The 12,210-nt window shown below is 45.3% G+C and overlaps 1 protein-coding gene across 1 annotated transcript in view; it reads right to left on the bottom strand.

Moving 5' to 3' along the window:
* The window catches only part of MYO18B (myosin XVIIIB), a 269,290-nt gene that overhangs the window by 94,037 nt on the left and 163,043 nt on the right, over positions 1-12,210 (bottom strand). The gene's annotated exons all lie outside the window — the stretch shown is intronic.

Raw genomic sequence — 12,210 nt, 5'->3', positions numbered from 1 at the left:
TCTGTGCATGGGTCTCTAACCCAGATACCCACAGTGTCCACAGGAAAGACAAGGGGTGGGACATGTAGGCAGGATCCCCCTCTGTAGGAGGAAATGACCTGGACAGGGAGGGTGACCACAGCCTTATTCACCAGACCCCACATACCCAAGCTGGTCCCTTTCTTCAGAGCCAGAAGGAGGGTACTCTGCGAGAAACAAGGGAAGCCCAATTATAACCAAGTACCCCCATTTTTCTAAGACACTGGGTTTTTTTTTTTTCTCTTCTTTTCTCCTTTCCCCTTTCCCTCTACTTCCTAACTTGGCCCTTTTTGAAATGCAAAATAACCTCTCACCTCCCCCTCACCCAATGTTCCCTATAGAGCAAGTTCATCTGTGTGCTCCAAGATGAATTTATCCTCCAGAGCAGACAGTTGATTTGGAGATCAAAGCATGTCCCCAGGAAAGTATCCCCTCCAGGAGGTTGCCTCAGGAGGGCATGCCTAAGGCACGACCACTCGGCCACTTTTACAACTTACTCTTGCCCAGAAAGGTGCCAACTCAACTGCCTGCCTGGTAGCAGGGAGACCCCCTTCCCTTGCTCACTCTCCCCCTTACCTTATGGAAGTGTCTGCTTTTTGCTCCAAAGGTAAAGCAGCACATTTAAAGTAGGATGTTTTGTGCCCTTCTCCCAAGCTAGCTTCAGAAATAAACTCACTTTTCTTGTACCGGGCCTGGTTCTTGTTAATTGGACTCTACATGCGGCGGCCAGCAACTAACCCAATTTTCAGTTACACTATTAATGGTCAGGGCAGAGGGCATTTTAATGAGATTTCTCTTTAACAAGTGGATTAATTTGCTAAAAAGAAAACACACACCGTGTGTGTGTGTGCACACACCTACACGAGCTTGGAAACCACCCGCGTAATTCAAATCCTAGCAGAAACTGATTGGGCACTGAGGGATGGAACCACGAGCGGTGAAGGGAAAATATCTTCAACCCCCGAATCACTAAGCTAAAGGGAAAATTCAAGCTGGGAAGTGCTCAGGGCAAATCTGCCCTCACTCTGTTCAAAGTCATCCCTCTGCTCACTGAGACAGATGCATATTCTGACTGCCTCCTTTGGAAAGGCTTATCAGAAACTCAAAAGAATGCACCCATTTGTTTCTCACCTATCTGTGACCTGGAAGCCCCCTCCCAGCTTCGAGTTGTCCCTGCCTTTCTGGACAAAACCATTGTACTTCTTACACATATTGACTGATGTCTCATGTCTCCCTAAAATGTATAAAACCAAGCTGTTCCCCTACCGCCTTGGGCACTTCGTCAGGACTTCCTGAGGCTGTGTCACAGGCGCACGTCCTCAACCTTGGCAAAATAAACTTTCTAAATTAACTGAGATCTGTCTCAAATTCTGGGGGTTCACAGAGTCTTGGCCCATCATCCTGCACCACTCCCACCTCACCAGAATATCCAGGTAACCAGAACACCCTCTGCCTGACCAACTGATTTAAAATTTGGATTCTAAGATATTTAACACTGACCCATTAGATTACATCAAAATCAAGAATTTCTCATCATAAAAAGACACCACTGAGAAAATGTCATGGTCAACCCTAAAGCGACAGAAAGTAATGGCAACAGACATATGTAGCAAAGAGCTTCTATCAAAGTATCCCACAAATCACTAAGAAAAATACAAACAACCCAACAGAAAAATAAGCGTATGCCTTGGGCAGGTAAAAATAAATACCTAAATGGATGATATACTTCGAAAAGGTGAACATCAGAGAAGTGCAAAATAGAATAAAAAATATTCTTCCCTCGGAATGGCTAAAATGCCAACGACTGATAATAATACCAACTGCTGGCCATGACAGGAAGCCAGTAGGACTTTCATATTCTGTTGATGGGAATGTAAATGTCTACAGGTACCTTGGAAATTTATTTTGTAGTATCTGCTAAAGCCAAAAACCAGAGATACCACACTTCTAGTTATGCACCCTACAGAAATGCATACATTTGCTCCCCTCCCATAAAATAATGTGCAAAAAAATGTTCACGGTGGCTCTATTCATAACCAAAACCTAGACAAAACCCGCATATCCATAAACAGCAACATGGATAAGGTAAGTTGTGGTAGTCACACACAACAGCAAGAACAATAAACCAATCATTAGGTTGGAGCAAAAGTAACTGCAGTTTTTGCCATTAATTTAATGCCATTACTTTTTGCCATTACTTTAATTGCCTAAAACACACGCAGTAATATCAATATAGCTCACATGCATAAATATAGGAAAAAAAGGCAAGATACAAGGCCAGCACATATGGATGGTGAGAATTTCTCTAACGAGAAACATGGGAAGACAGAAGACAAAAGGCCTGTGTGGAAGGAGACAGGTTCTCACACTGGCATTTGGTTCATCACCCTTTCTGCTAAATCTACCAGGTGCCTTTTGAAAACTGGCCTTACTGCAAAGGCCAGGTGGAGGGTAAGGAGATTTTATCTTCCTCAGGATTACTCAGTGCTTGAGACACTGGTGCTAGGATGACAAGCTCATCCCTTTTGGTCTGGGACTTTCTGGTTTTAAAATGTAAAGTCCTGTGTCCTGGGAATCTCAGACCTGCACAAATAAAAATGGCTCTGAAACTGGAAAAAAATAGGGGTTCACATTCCAGTTCACCCAAAATTGAGGAACATTCTACAATGCAACTGGCCTGAACTCTCCAAAAATGTCAGTATCATAAAAAAAGACAGACTGAGGAACTATGACACCATGAAAATAATGGAAGCAGTTTTACTTTCCAAGTTGGATCCTAAATTGGGAGATAAATTGCTATAACAGACATTGGGGGGTAATTGGCAAAATTTAAAAAGCAGATAAAATCAGGGGTCAGATAATAATTATTTTAGGCTTGGCAGGTCAAGAGGCAAAATCAAGTATATATGTGGGTATTTACATAACCACCTTAAATGTAACCATTTAAAAACAAACAAACAAAAAAAACTCTTTGCTCACCAGCTATAATAAAATAAACAAACAAAAACCACAAAGAAATATGCAGTTGGCTGGACTTGGCTTTTGGGCCCTAGTCTGCCAACTCCTGGATTAGAAAATATTGTTAGGCGGAGCACAGTGGCTCACACTGTGAGCCCAATCCCAGCACTTTGGGAGGCCGAGGTGGGCAGATCACCTGAGGTCGGGAGTTTGAGACCAGCCTGACTAACGTGGAGAAATCCCATCTCTACTAAAAATACAAAAAATTAGCCGGGCGTGGTGGTGCATGCCTGTAATCCTAGCTACTTGGGAAGCTGAGACAGGGGAATCGCTTGAACCTAGGAGACAAGAGATTGTGGTGAGCTGAGATCGCGCCACTGCACTCCAGCCTGGGCAACAAGAGCAAAACTGTGTCTCAAAAAAAAAAAAAAAAAAAGAAAAAAAGAAAAGAAAGAAAAAGGAAGGAAGGATTTTTATCAATATTAAATTTTGTGATTTTGATTAGGATATAGGGGCACCTTGTCTTTAACTTGCGTTTAGATAATTCAGAAAATTTACAGAGAGAACCAGATCGCAAATGTGGAAAAATATTAAAAGTTGATGAATCTGGGTGAAAAACTTACATAAGTCCTTTGAACTATTCTTGCAACTTCTCTGTAAGTTTTAAATTCTTTCAAAATATATTTTTTTAAATCTCAGTTCCATCCATCTCTGTGACTTTGAGCAATTTTCCTCTACGCAGAGCCTCCTCCTGTATAAAATGGGCATAGGCTGGGCGTGTTGGCTCAAGCCCGTAATCCCAGCACTTTGGGAGGTTGAGGCTGGAGGACCGCTTGAGCCCAGGAGTTTCAGACCAGCCTGGGCAACATGGTGAAACCTCACCTCTACAAAAAAACAAACAAACAACAACAACAACAAAAATTAGCTGGACATGATGGTGAAACTTCATCTCTACCAAAAAAAAAAAAAAAATTAGTGGGGCATGGTGGCACATGCCAGCTACTTGGGAGGCTGAGGCGGGAGGATTGCTTGAGGCTGAAAGGTTGAGGCTGCAGTGAGCCATGACTGAGCCACTGCACTCTAGCCTTGGTGACAGAGCAAGACCCTGTCTCAAAAAAAAAAAAAAAAAAAAAAAAAGAAAGAAAAGAAAGGGCATACTACTAGCTGTCTCCTCTGGAGTTTGGCCACCACCTATCCGGTCTCTCCCCACTCATTCACTGAGCACTTGCTGTATACAGTCACACTCCCACACACTGGTTCAAAACAGAAAAGGCTCCTGCGGTTGCAGAATTCACTGCACTCAAGTGGGTTTGGGGGATACAATCAGGTCATGACGTTGATGTATTTGGCACCATGACTGGCAGAATGTAAAGAACCAATGTTCCCCGTCAATATCGTTGTTGTAGAATAGTTATCACAACCTTGACAGGCCCTCCATGACTAAATGGTAACAGGTCCTTTTGGGGAGATATCCCCGCCTTCTTGCCTATAATGAAACCAGCCTCTTCCCACTTCATTCATCATAGCACTGAATGTGTCAATATTTGTGGGGTGAACAGGCCTGTGATAACCATGTTTTTAACCAATTACAATTCTGTCTTTATCTTCTCTGACAGGAGGTTATGTTAATATTGAATCAATTCACTCCAACATAATCTTTTAAAAAAAGGCTCTTCAAATAAAACATCGCAGGAAGCTACCTGTTCCATAGTTCCTGGCTGGGGAAAAATGTTCCCCAGGTGCCCACACACAAAAGACTCCCATCAGGGTCATCTTCCCAGTGCTTATTAACTATTTCCAATGTCTCATGGAAGTATGGATGACACACAGTGATAAATGTCCCAATTAAGAGCACTGAGCATGAATCCAGGGTTATTAGTCTTCTAGGCACTAACAGAGAGCCTCGGGCTACTAACAAACCACTGCTGGGAGCTCACGGTGTATGAGTCGCACAAGGCTTTGTGGCTCCATCTAAGTAAACACCGGAGCTGAGCCAGAATTCCCAAGTGGAAGGACCTACAGGAGCACTCAGGGTGTCCAGGGAAGATGTGGCCTATAGTCCCCGCACTTTGGGAGGCCAAGGCGGGTGGATCACTTGAGCCCAGGAGTTCGAGACCAGCCTGGGCCAACATAGAGAAATTTTGTCTCTAGCAAAAATACAGAACAATTAGCCAGGTGTGGTGGTGCATGCCTGTATTCTGCTTGAGGTTGAGGCTGTAGTAAACTGCGATTGCACCACTGCACTCCAGCCTGGATGACAGAGCAAGACCTTGCTTCAAAATAAAAATTAAAAAAAAATTAAAAAAGGATGTAATAGCCCCGAGACAGCAGAGGACCAACAGGAGGCATTGGTGGCCTGGGGGGAAGTGAGTAGTTAAATTCCCAGGTACCTGATTCGGATTCCTTCAGTTCAAACCCAGGCTGAGATTTTTATTAATTACCTTTGTGACTTTGGCTAAGTCTTTTACTTTGTTTACTCACCCCAGTCCCTGCCCGTAAGAGGTTAGAAAGAAAATGATGGAAACAAAGGAATAATTACAGGGAGTGACAAGTACTAACTTAGGGGCGGGCCCAACAGATTGTGGGGAAGGAGAGGCAGCACCCTCACCCAGCCCATGGAGATCCGAGAGGGCTCCAAGAGAAGACACCCAAAGGCAACTTCACAGAATGCTTAGATGCTCATCAGGCAAAGAGGGATCAGGGGAAGAAGCAAGAACCCAGCCAAGGGCATTGCTTGGGCAAAGGTGAAGAGGTGAGGGCAGGTGCAGAGGACTCTAAGCTTCGGGTGAGGGGTGACAGGAGGGTAGGTGCCAAAATATGCATCCCTGTAGGTCAAGGGAAGAAACCTGGACTTTAGGCTGAAGGCAATGTGAAACTACCAATGGATCTTGAACACACAAAGGACCAACTTTGCGTTTAAATTTTAAAATTCTCTCTCCAAAGATCAGACAGTACAAAGATTGCTCAGACAAGACCGGAGGCCAGCCAACTTGAGAGAAATCCAAGTACTAGATATTCAGGAGGACTGTAATACAAGCAGAGAGAGATGGGGGACGCATTTCAGAGCTATTTAGAGGGCACAATGACTTTGTGGCAGCTTCGTTCTCAGAAGGAAGAGGTGAATACAGCCCCCAGCATGAATTAAGTAAATGACTAAAGAGTTCAGTGCAAATCCTTCTCTATTTAACAGAAAGCAAATAATGTATTTCCTCTGTGGAAGAGACAAAGGTCAGAAGCATGAATCATATAGGGGGAGAGAAAAAGCAACTGCTGCCCTGGAGCAGACATCACCTCCGACTTTCTCCTTGGAGCCAGGTGTTAGCATCTGCTGCTCACAGATGTTATTTGTGCACAGCGATTATCTCAATTATATATCTTGGTTGTTGGAATTGTTTCTGTCTCCAGATTAGTTTGTTTCCAGTGGAAACATTCCATGGGAATTAATTAGAAATTGGCTCTGAAAAAAAACAGGTGTCATTAGATCAACCCCACACCTTGTCTGCCTACCTGTTCCACGAGGTCTTATAGAATCATGTGCTCAGAAACTAAAATCTTCCAATAGCTGACACTGGTGAATGAAAGGAGAGAGCCAGTAGGGATGTTATGTTATATTTTGAGATCATTGTCTTTTTTTTGAGACAGTTTCGCTCTTGTTGCCCATGGTATGATCTTGGCTCACCGCAACCTCCGCCTCCCAGGTTCAAGAGATTCTCCTGCCTCAGCCTCCTGAGTAGCTGGGATTACAGACATGCGCCATCATGCCCAGCTAATTTTTGTATTTTTAGTAGAGACGGGGTTCCTCCATGTTGGTCAGGCTGGTCTTGAACTCCTGACCTCAGGTGACCAGCCCTGGCCCCCCAAAGTGCTGGGATTACAGGCATGAGCCACCATGCCTGGCCAGGAGATCATTGTCTTAGAGTTTTCAATTTAATGACTCCTTTCAAATCCATGGTCCAGTGTTCTTTATATCAGCCCCATCAGCTGAGATTATCATACCCCCCTTATTAGGCAAGAAAAACTCTATGCAAGGCAGCTGACTTGTCTAAGATCTGCAGCAAGCTAAGTGTCATTGGCAGGATTTGAATCCTATATATGGCTTTCAGGAGTCTTCTGTATTGTATCAGGAGGGTTTTAAGCCTCAGGTGTTCACTGAGATGTATCCAAAGCTCCCAATGGAGGGAAACTGGGAGAAAAGAAGCAAATGATTATCTTAGGGTTCTAGATGCAGGGGCAATGGACGGAGGGGGTGCCTGCCCATCTGGAGAGAAGATGCTGTAGCCTGTAGCTAAGGGAAACTGTTGCTGCTGGTAGAGCCTGATATTCCGCACATCGGGGCTCCTGTGATTTAGCTGGGGACTTGCTTTTTTTTGAGACTGGGTCTTACTATGTTGCCCAGGCTGGTCTCAAACTCCTGGGCTCAGAGAAAAAGACCTCCCTCTGTCTCCCAAAGTGCTAGGATTACAGATGTGAGCCATTGCACCTAGAATCCTGCCAATTTTTACAAGCCGTTCTGGCCACACCTTCCTCAGCTCAATAGCTTTCTATGGCTCCCTGTGGCTTCAGGATAAAACCAAAGCTCCTCAGCCAAGCTCACTAAACCATTCATGAACTGGCACCAGCCTCCATTACCGGCACTATCCTCTCTGCCCTCTTAACCCCTGGATAACTTATACTGCAGCAATACCATGCCAAACTGAATATGCTTTCTGTCTCTGTGTGCCTCTGCCCTTTTATGCACTGGTGTTTCCTCCTACAATGTCTATATACATGTACCTTATCTAACCAGCAATTCATTTCCATCTTTAAAGAGATAGCCAAAGCTACCAGCTCCTCTCTCAAAGCAAAATTAAGGGCCTCCTCTTTAGCTAATCCAAATATTCCTCCAATAAAGAGTTTATCACTCTGCTTGTTATAGCCTGCTTCTAGGACTAGGAGTCCCTTAAGGGCAGAGACCTTGACATTTCCTCTTTATCCCTGTAGCTTGGCCTCAAATTCATCCCACAGTGGAGATCATATCCATCTTTGTAGAGTGAACACAGTTCTCTCTAACAGGTGCATTCGAACACATTCCCTCCTACATGTCCTTTATACAACGAAACTTTCGGCCGGGTGTGGTGACTCACACCTGTAATCCCAGCACTTTGGGAGGCTGAGGTGGGTGGATCACTTGAGGCCAGGAGTTAGAGACCAACTCAGTGAAACCTGGCCAAGACGGTGAAACCCCATCTCTACTAAAAATACAAAAATTAGCAGGGCATGGTGGCGGATGCCTGTGATCCCAGCTACTCGGGAGGCTGAGACAGGAGAATTGCTTGAACCTGGGAGGCAGAGTTTGCAGTGAGCCAGAGATAAGGCCACTACACTCCAGCCTGGGTGACACAGCGAGACAGTCTTAAAAAAAAAAAAAAAAAAAAAAAACCTTTCTTTAGGTGTTCCATCATCACAGTGAGCGAATGTGAAGGTCGCAGAACATGTTTTAATTTCTTTTTTCTTTTTTTTTTTTTGAGACGCAGTCTTGCTCTGTCGTCCAGGCTGGAGTGCAGTGGCACAATCTCGGCTCACTGCAAGCTCTGCCTCCTGGGTTCATGCCATTCTCCTGCCTCAGCATTCCGAGTAGCTGGAACTACAGGCGCCTGTCACCGCGTCCGGCTAATTTTTTATATTTTTAGTAGAGACGGGGTTTCACCATGTTAGCCAGGATGGTCTCGATCTCCTGACCTTGTAATCCACCTGCCTCGGCCTCCCAAAGTGCTGGGATTACAGGTGTGAGCCACTGCACCTGGTGTTTTTTTTTTTTTGAGACAGAGTCTCACTCTGTTGCCCATGCTGGAGTGCAATGGCGCGATCTCAGTTCACCACAACCTCTGCCTCCCGGGTTCCAGTGATTCTCCTGCCTCAGCCTCCCGAGTAGCTGGAATTACAGTCATGCACCACCACACCGGGCTAATTTTTGTATTTTTAGTAGAGACAGGGTTTCACCATGTTAACCAGGCTGGTCTCGAACTCCTGACCTCAGGTGATCCACCCGCCTCAGCCTCCCAAAGTGCTGGGATTACAGGTGTGAGCCACTATGCCTGGCCACCTGTTCAAGTTTTTGAAGCCTTCATTGGCTTTCCCTCTTCAGCCCCCGGGCCATCATGTGATGAAGATACTTCGCTTTAGAAAATGGGCTCAGAGAGGTCAGGACATTTGTCAAAGGTCATGAATTAGCAAGTGCTGGATCCAGTTTTCTCTACTCAAAAATTAACTAATTTTAAAATAGGTGGAAATAAGATCTGTCACGCTAATATAACCTCAGTGGCAGTTTCCTCATCTGCAAAATATACATGCTACCACTGAACTCAAAAGGATGTTCTGAGGGATAAAGTCTATGGTTCCCCCCAGAACCCCCCAATGTGGTTGTTTAAAAATGCAGATCCTGAATTCCAACCAAAACTTGATTTTTTTAAATGGGGTTGGGGAGGGGGCAGAATCCAGAAGTCTGTGATTTTAAAATGGTGTTTAACTTCTCTGATGTGCAGCCAAATTTGAGAAACCCCAAGACACTAAGGAAAAGTCTGGTACATAGTAAGTGCCTGACAATAGAAGTTAATAGGACCCATATTGGGCAAACCAAGTTGTAAGGGTATAGGACATGTATTGCTGTGTGCCCTTAGGTAAATTACTCAACCTCTCAGAAACTGCCTCTTCATTACTAAAATGGGTTAAAAATAAGAATATCCACCTCCTACGGTTACGGCAAGGATTTCCTGAAATAACACACTTAAATGTTGCTAACCAAACCTCATCTGCACATCCCATCGATTCCAAATCAGCTCCAAGTTTGTCCCTTCTCGCCATCTCTATCAATACTCCCCCAACCCAGGTGACCATTTCCTCTGGCCTGAAAGGGTGCATTAGCCTTCTAAGGATATCCCCTCATACCCTCCACAATCCAATCTCCATGCAGAAGTGCAATCCTCTAAACCGTGAATCAGATTCTGTCACGCTTCGCTCACAACCTCCCAGTGGCTTCTCACCACCCCCGGGAAAAAATCCAAATCTTCCAGGCCCCGTGTGTTCTGGTCCCTGCCTGTTTCTCCTTCTCCCAGGGTATTTTAGCTGACCACCCAAGCTAAACAGGACGCCCCTGCAATTCTCTATCTTAGCACCCTATTTATTGCCTTTCTCATTCAAATTAAGGTGTGGGACGATTCTATTTATTCGTATCATTGTTTGTCTTCTTTTCCATCAGATGTAAATTCTATGACGGTGGGTACCACCGCTGTCTCACTATCCATGGTGCTTATATCCAGCACGTTGCCTGACACACAGTAGGTGCTGCATAAATACTGAATGAATGAAGTTGTTCAGCACCATGCTCAGCACTTAAGTAGCAACCAGCAGCAAAGTTAGCTCCCTCTTCCTTCCTCCTCTTGTCTGCTTTCCCTACCTATGTCCCTGGAGCCTTTAGGCAAAGGACAAATACTGTACATTGGAGAGGAGATGCAGCAATGCCCAATGTCATCACTGCTTTATTTGATTAGCTCTGACTCTGGCATCCGGGACACGTGCACTGGGAGCCAAAGCAACTGTACCCTGACCTCTGGTCCATGCGATCCCATCCTTATAACGATTTCCATGACAACAGCAACGAAAAGCCAAGGCTGTGGATTTCCTTTGATAGGAGCCGGATGCAGAGACCGGGAAGAAGGACTTTCAGAAGAATGAGGCTCTTTGATTCAGCTCAAAGCGCCTTCATTAAGTACCACTTTTTCCCAAGAACATGCATTTTAACCCTGCAGAGGGATAATTCTCATGAATACTTAATAAAACAAAAAAAGAAAAAGTGACAAAATCTCTGTGGTTTCTTTTCAAAAACATCCACCTGTTGGGGGAAGGGAAGCTTGGGTGCTGTGGCACTAGGGACATGTTGATGGAAAATGGGCAGGTATGTGGCCTTCTGCCAAGGAAGTTGCTTCAACTCAAAATGCCTGGCCCCTGGCTGGGCAATCACACAGCAACTCTGCCTACCTGGAGGCAAGCCAGGTGGCTCAAGGTTCCATACCCACCTGGTCAGCCAAGCAGACAGGAAGATGCAATGTGAGTCAAAAGCATCTCTCAATTCTGCACTTAGAATCACAAGCTTGGTATTCAAACCCCCGACTCTGCCACTTACCTGCTGTGTTACTTTGGACACACCACTTGCCACCTCTGGACAACATTTTCTCATCTGTAAAATGGGCACAATGCCACCTCCCCTCCCCTAGGGGTATCATGAGGATTAAGCGGGGCGATGCGTTCAAGCACAGGTGATACTGGCTTCCTGACATGGCCATGAAGAGGACAGAATGACCAGCCATCCTGGCTTGCCCAGGACCCAGGACTGGCAGCGCTAAAACTAAGTAAGTCTCAGACAAGTCAGGATGGTGGGTCGCCCTAGAGGAGAACGATTTGATAAAGGAGATGGCTAAGAGTCGTAGAATTTTCACGATGGAAGGGCCCTCCCAGTGTCTTCTGGTTTAACAAGTTTACTTCTGCCATATTCTTTCCAATAGCACACAAACTCGGTCTATTCACGAGAAAAACCATCAAACCCAGATTAGAAGACATGCCACAGGATACCTGTCCAGTGCTCCTCAAAACTGTCAGGGTCATAAAAAGCAAGGTCAGCCTGAGAAACTGTCCCAGACCAGAGGAGACTGGGCAGGTATGACAACAAAATGCAGAGTGTGGTCCTGGGTTGGATCCCGGGAGAGGAAATGGGAGAGACTGGTGAAATCCAAATCAAGTCTGACTTTAGGTTTTTGTTTTGTTTTGTTTTGGTTGAGGTCTTCTAGTTAAGCGAATAAGCTCTAACTGAAATGTTTTGTTTTACAGATAGAAACTGACACCAGAGACTGGAAGCAGCAGAAGCTCTGGGATTTCTGTTTCCAACACTTGGCGCTATAGTCTGCTGCCTTTTGCTGTCTTCCTGGGGACCTGCTGGTCATCATGGGCTGTGTCTCCAGAAGGAAGAGAGAAGGGCGCTGGGTTTGGAGTCAGGAAACATGGGTCCCAGGCCCAGCTCAGCCTCTGATTGGAGGAAGGGACAGTAACCCTCCAAGAAGGCAGGTGGCGAAGGCATCTGGCCTTAGCAAGAATGACTTATCCAAGGGAAGGTAACATCAATTGCATGGACACAACACTCCCATCAGAGCTCTGAGCCTCCCCAGGTGTCTTCAGCTCCCCATGGGGACTGGTAGCAAATCCTGA

The sequence above is a fragment of the Nomascus leucogenys genome, chromosome 7b, assembly GCF_006542625.1.
Source record: "Nomascus leucogenys isolate Asia chromosome 7b, Asia_NLE_v1, whole genome shotgun sequence".
NCBI classification, from domain to species: Eukaryota; Metazoa; Chordata; class Mammalia; order Primates; family Hylobatidae; genus Nomascus; species Nomascus leucogenys.
Note: the sequence above shows the minus strand (reverse complement) of the source record. Positions and strands in the feature narration are given on the sequence as shown.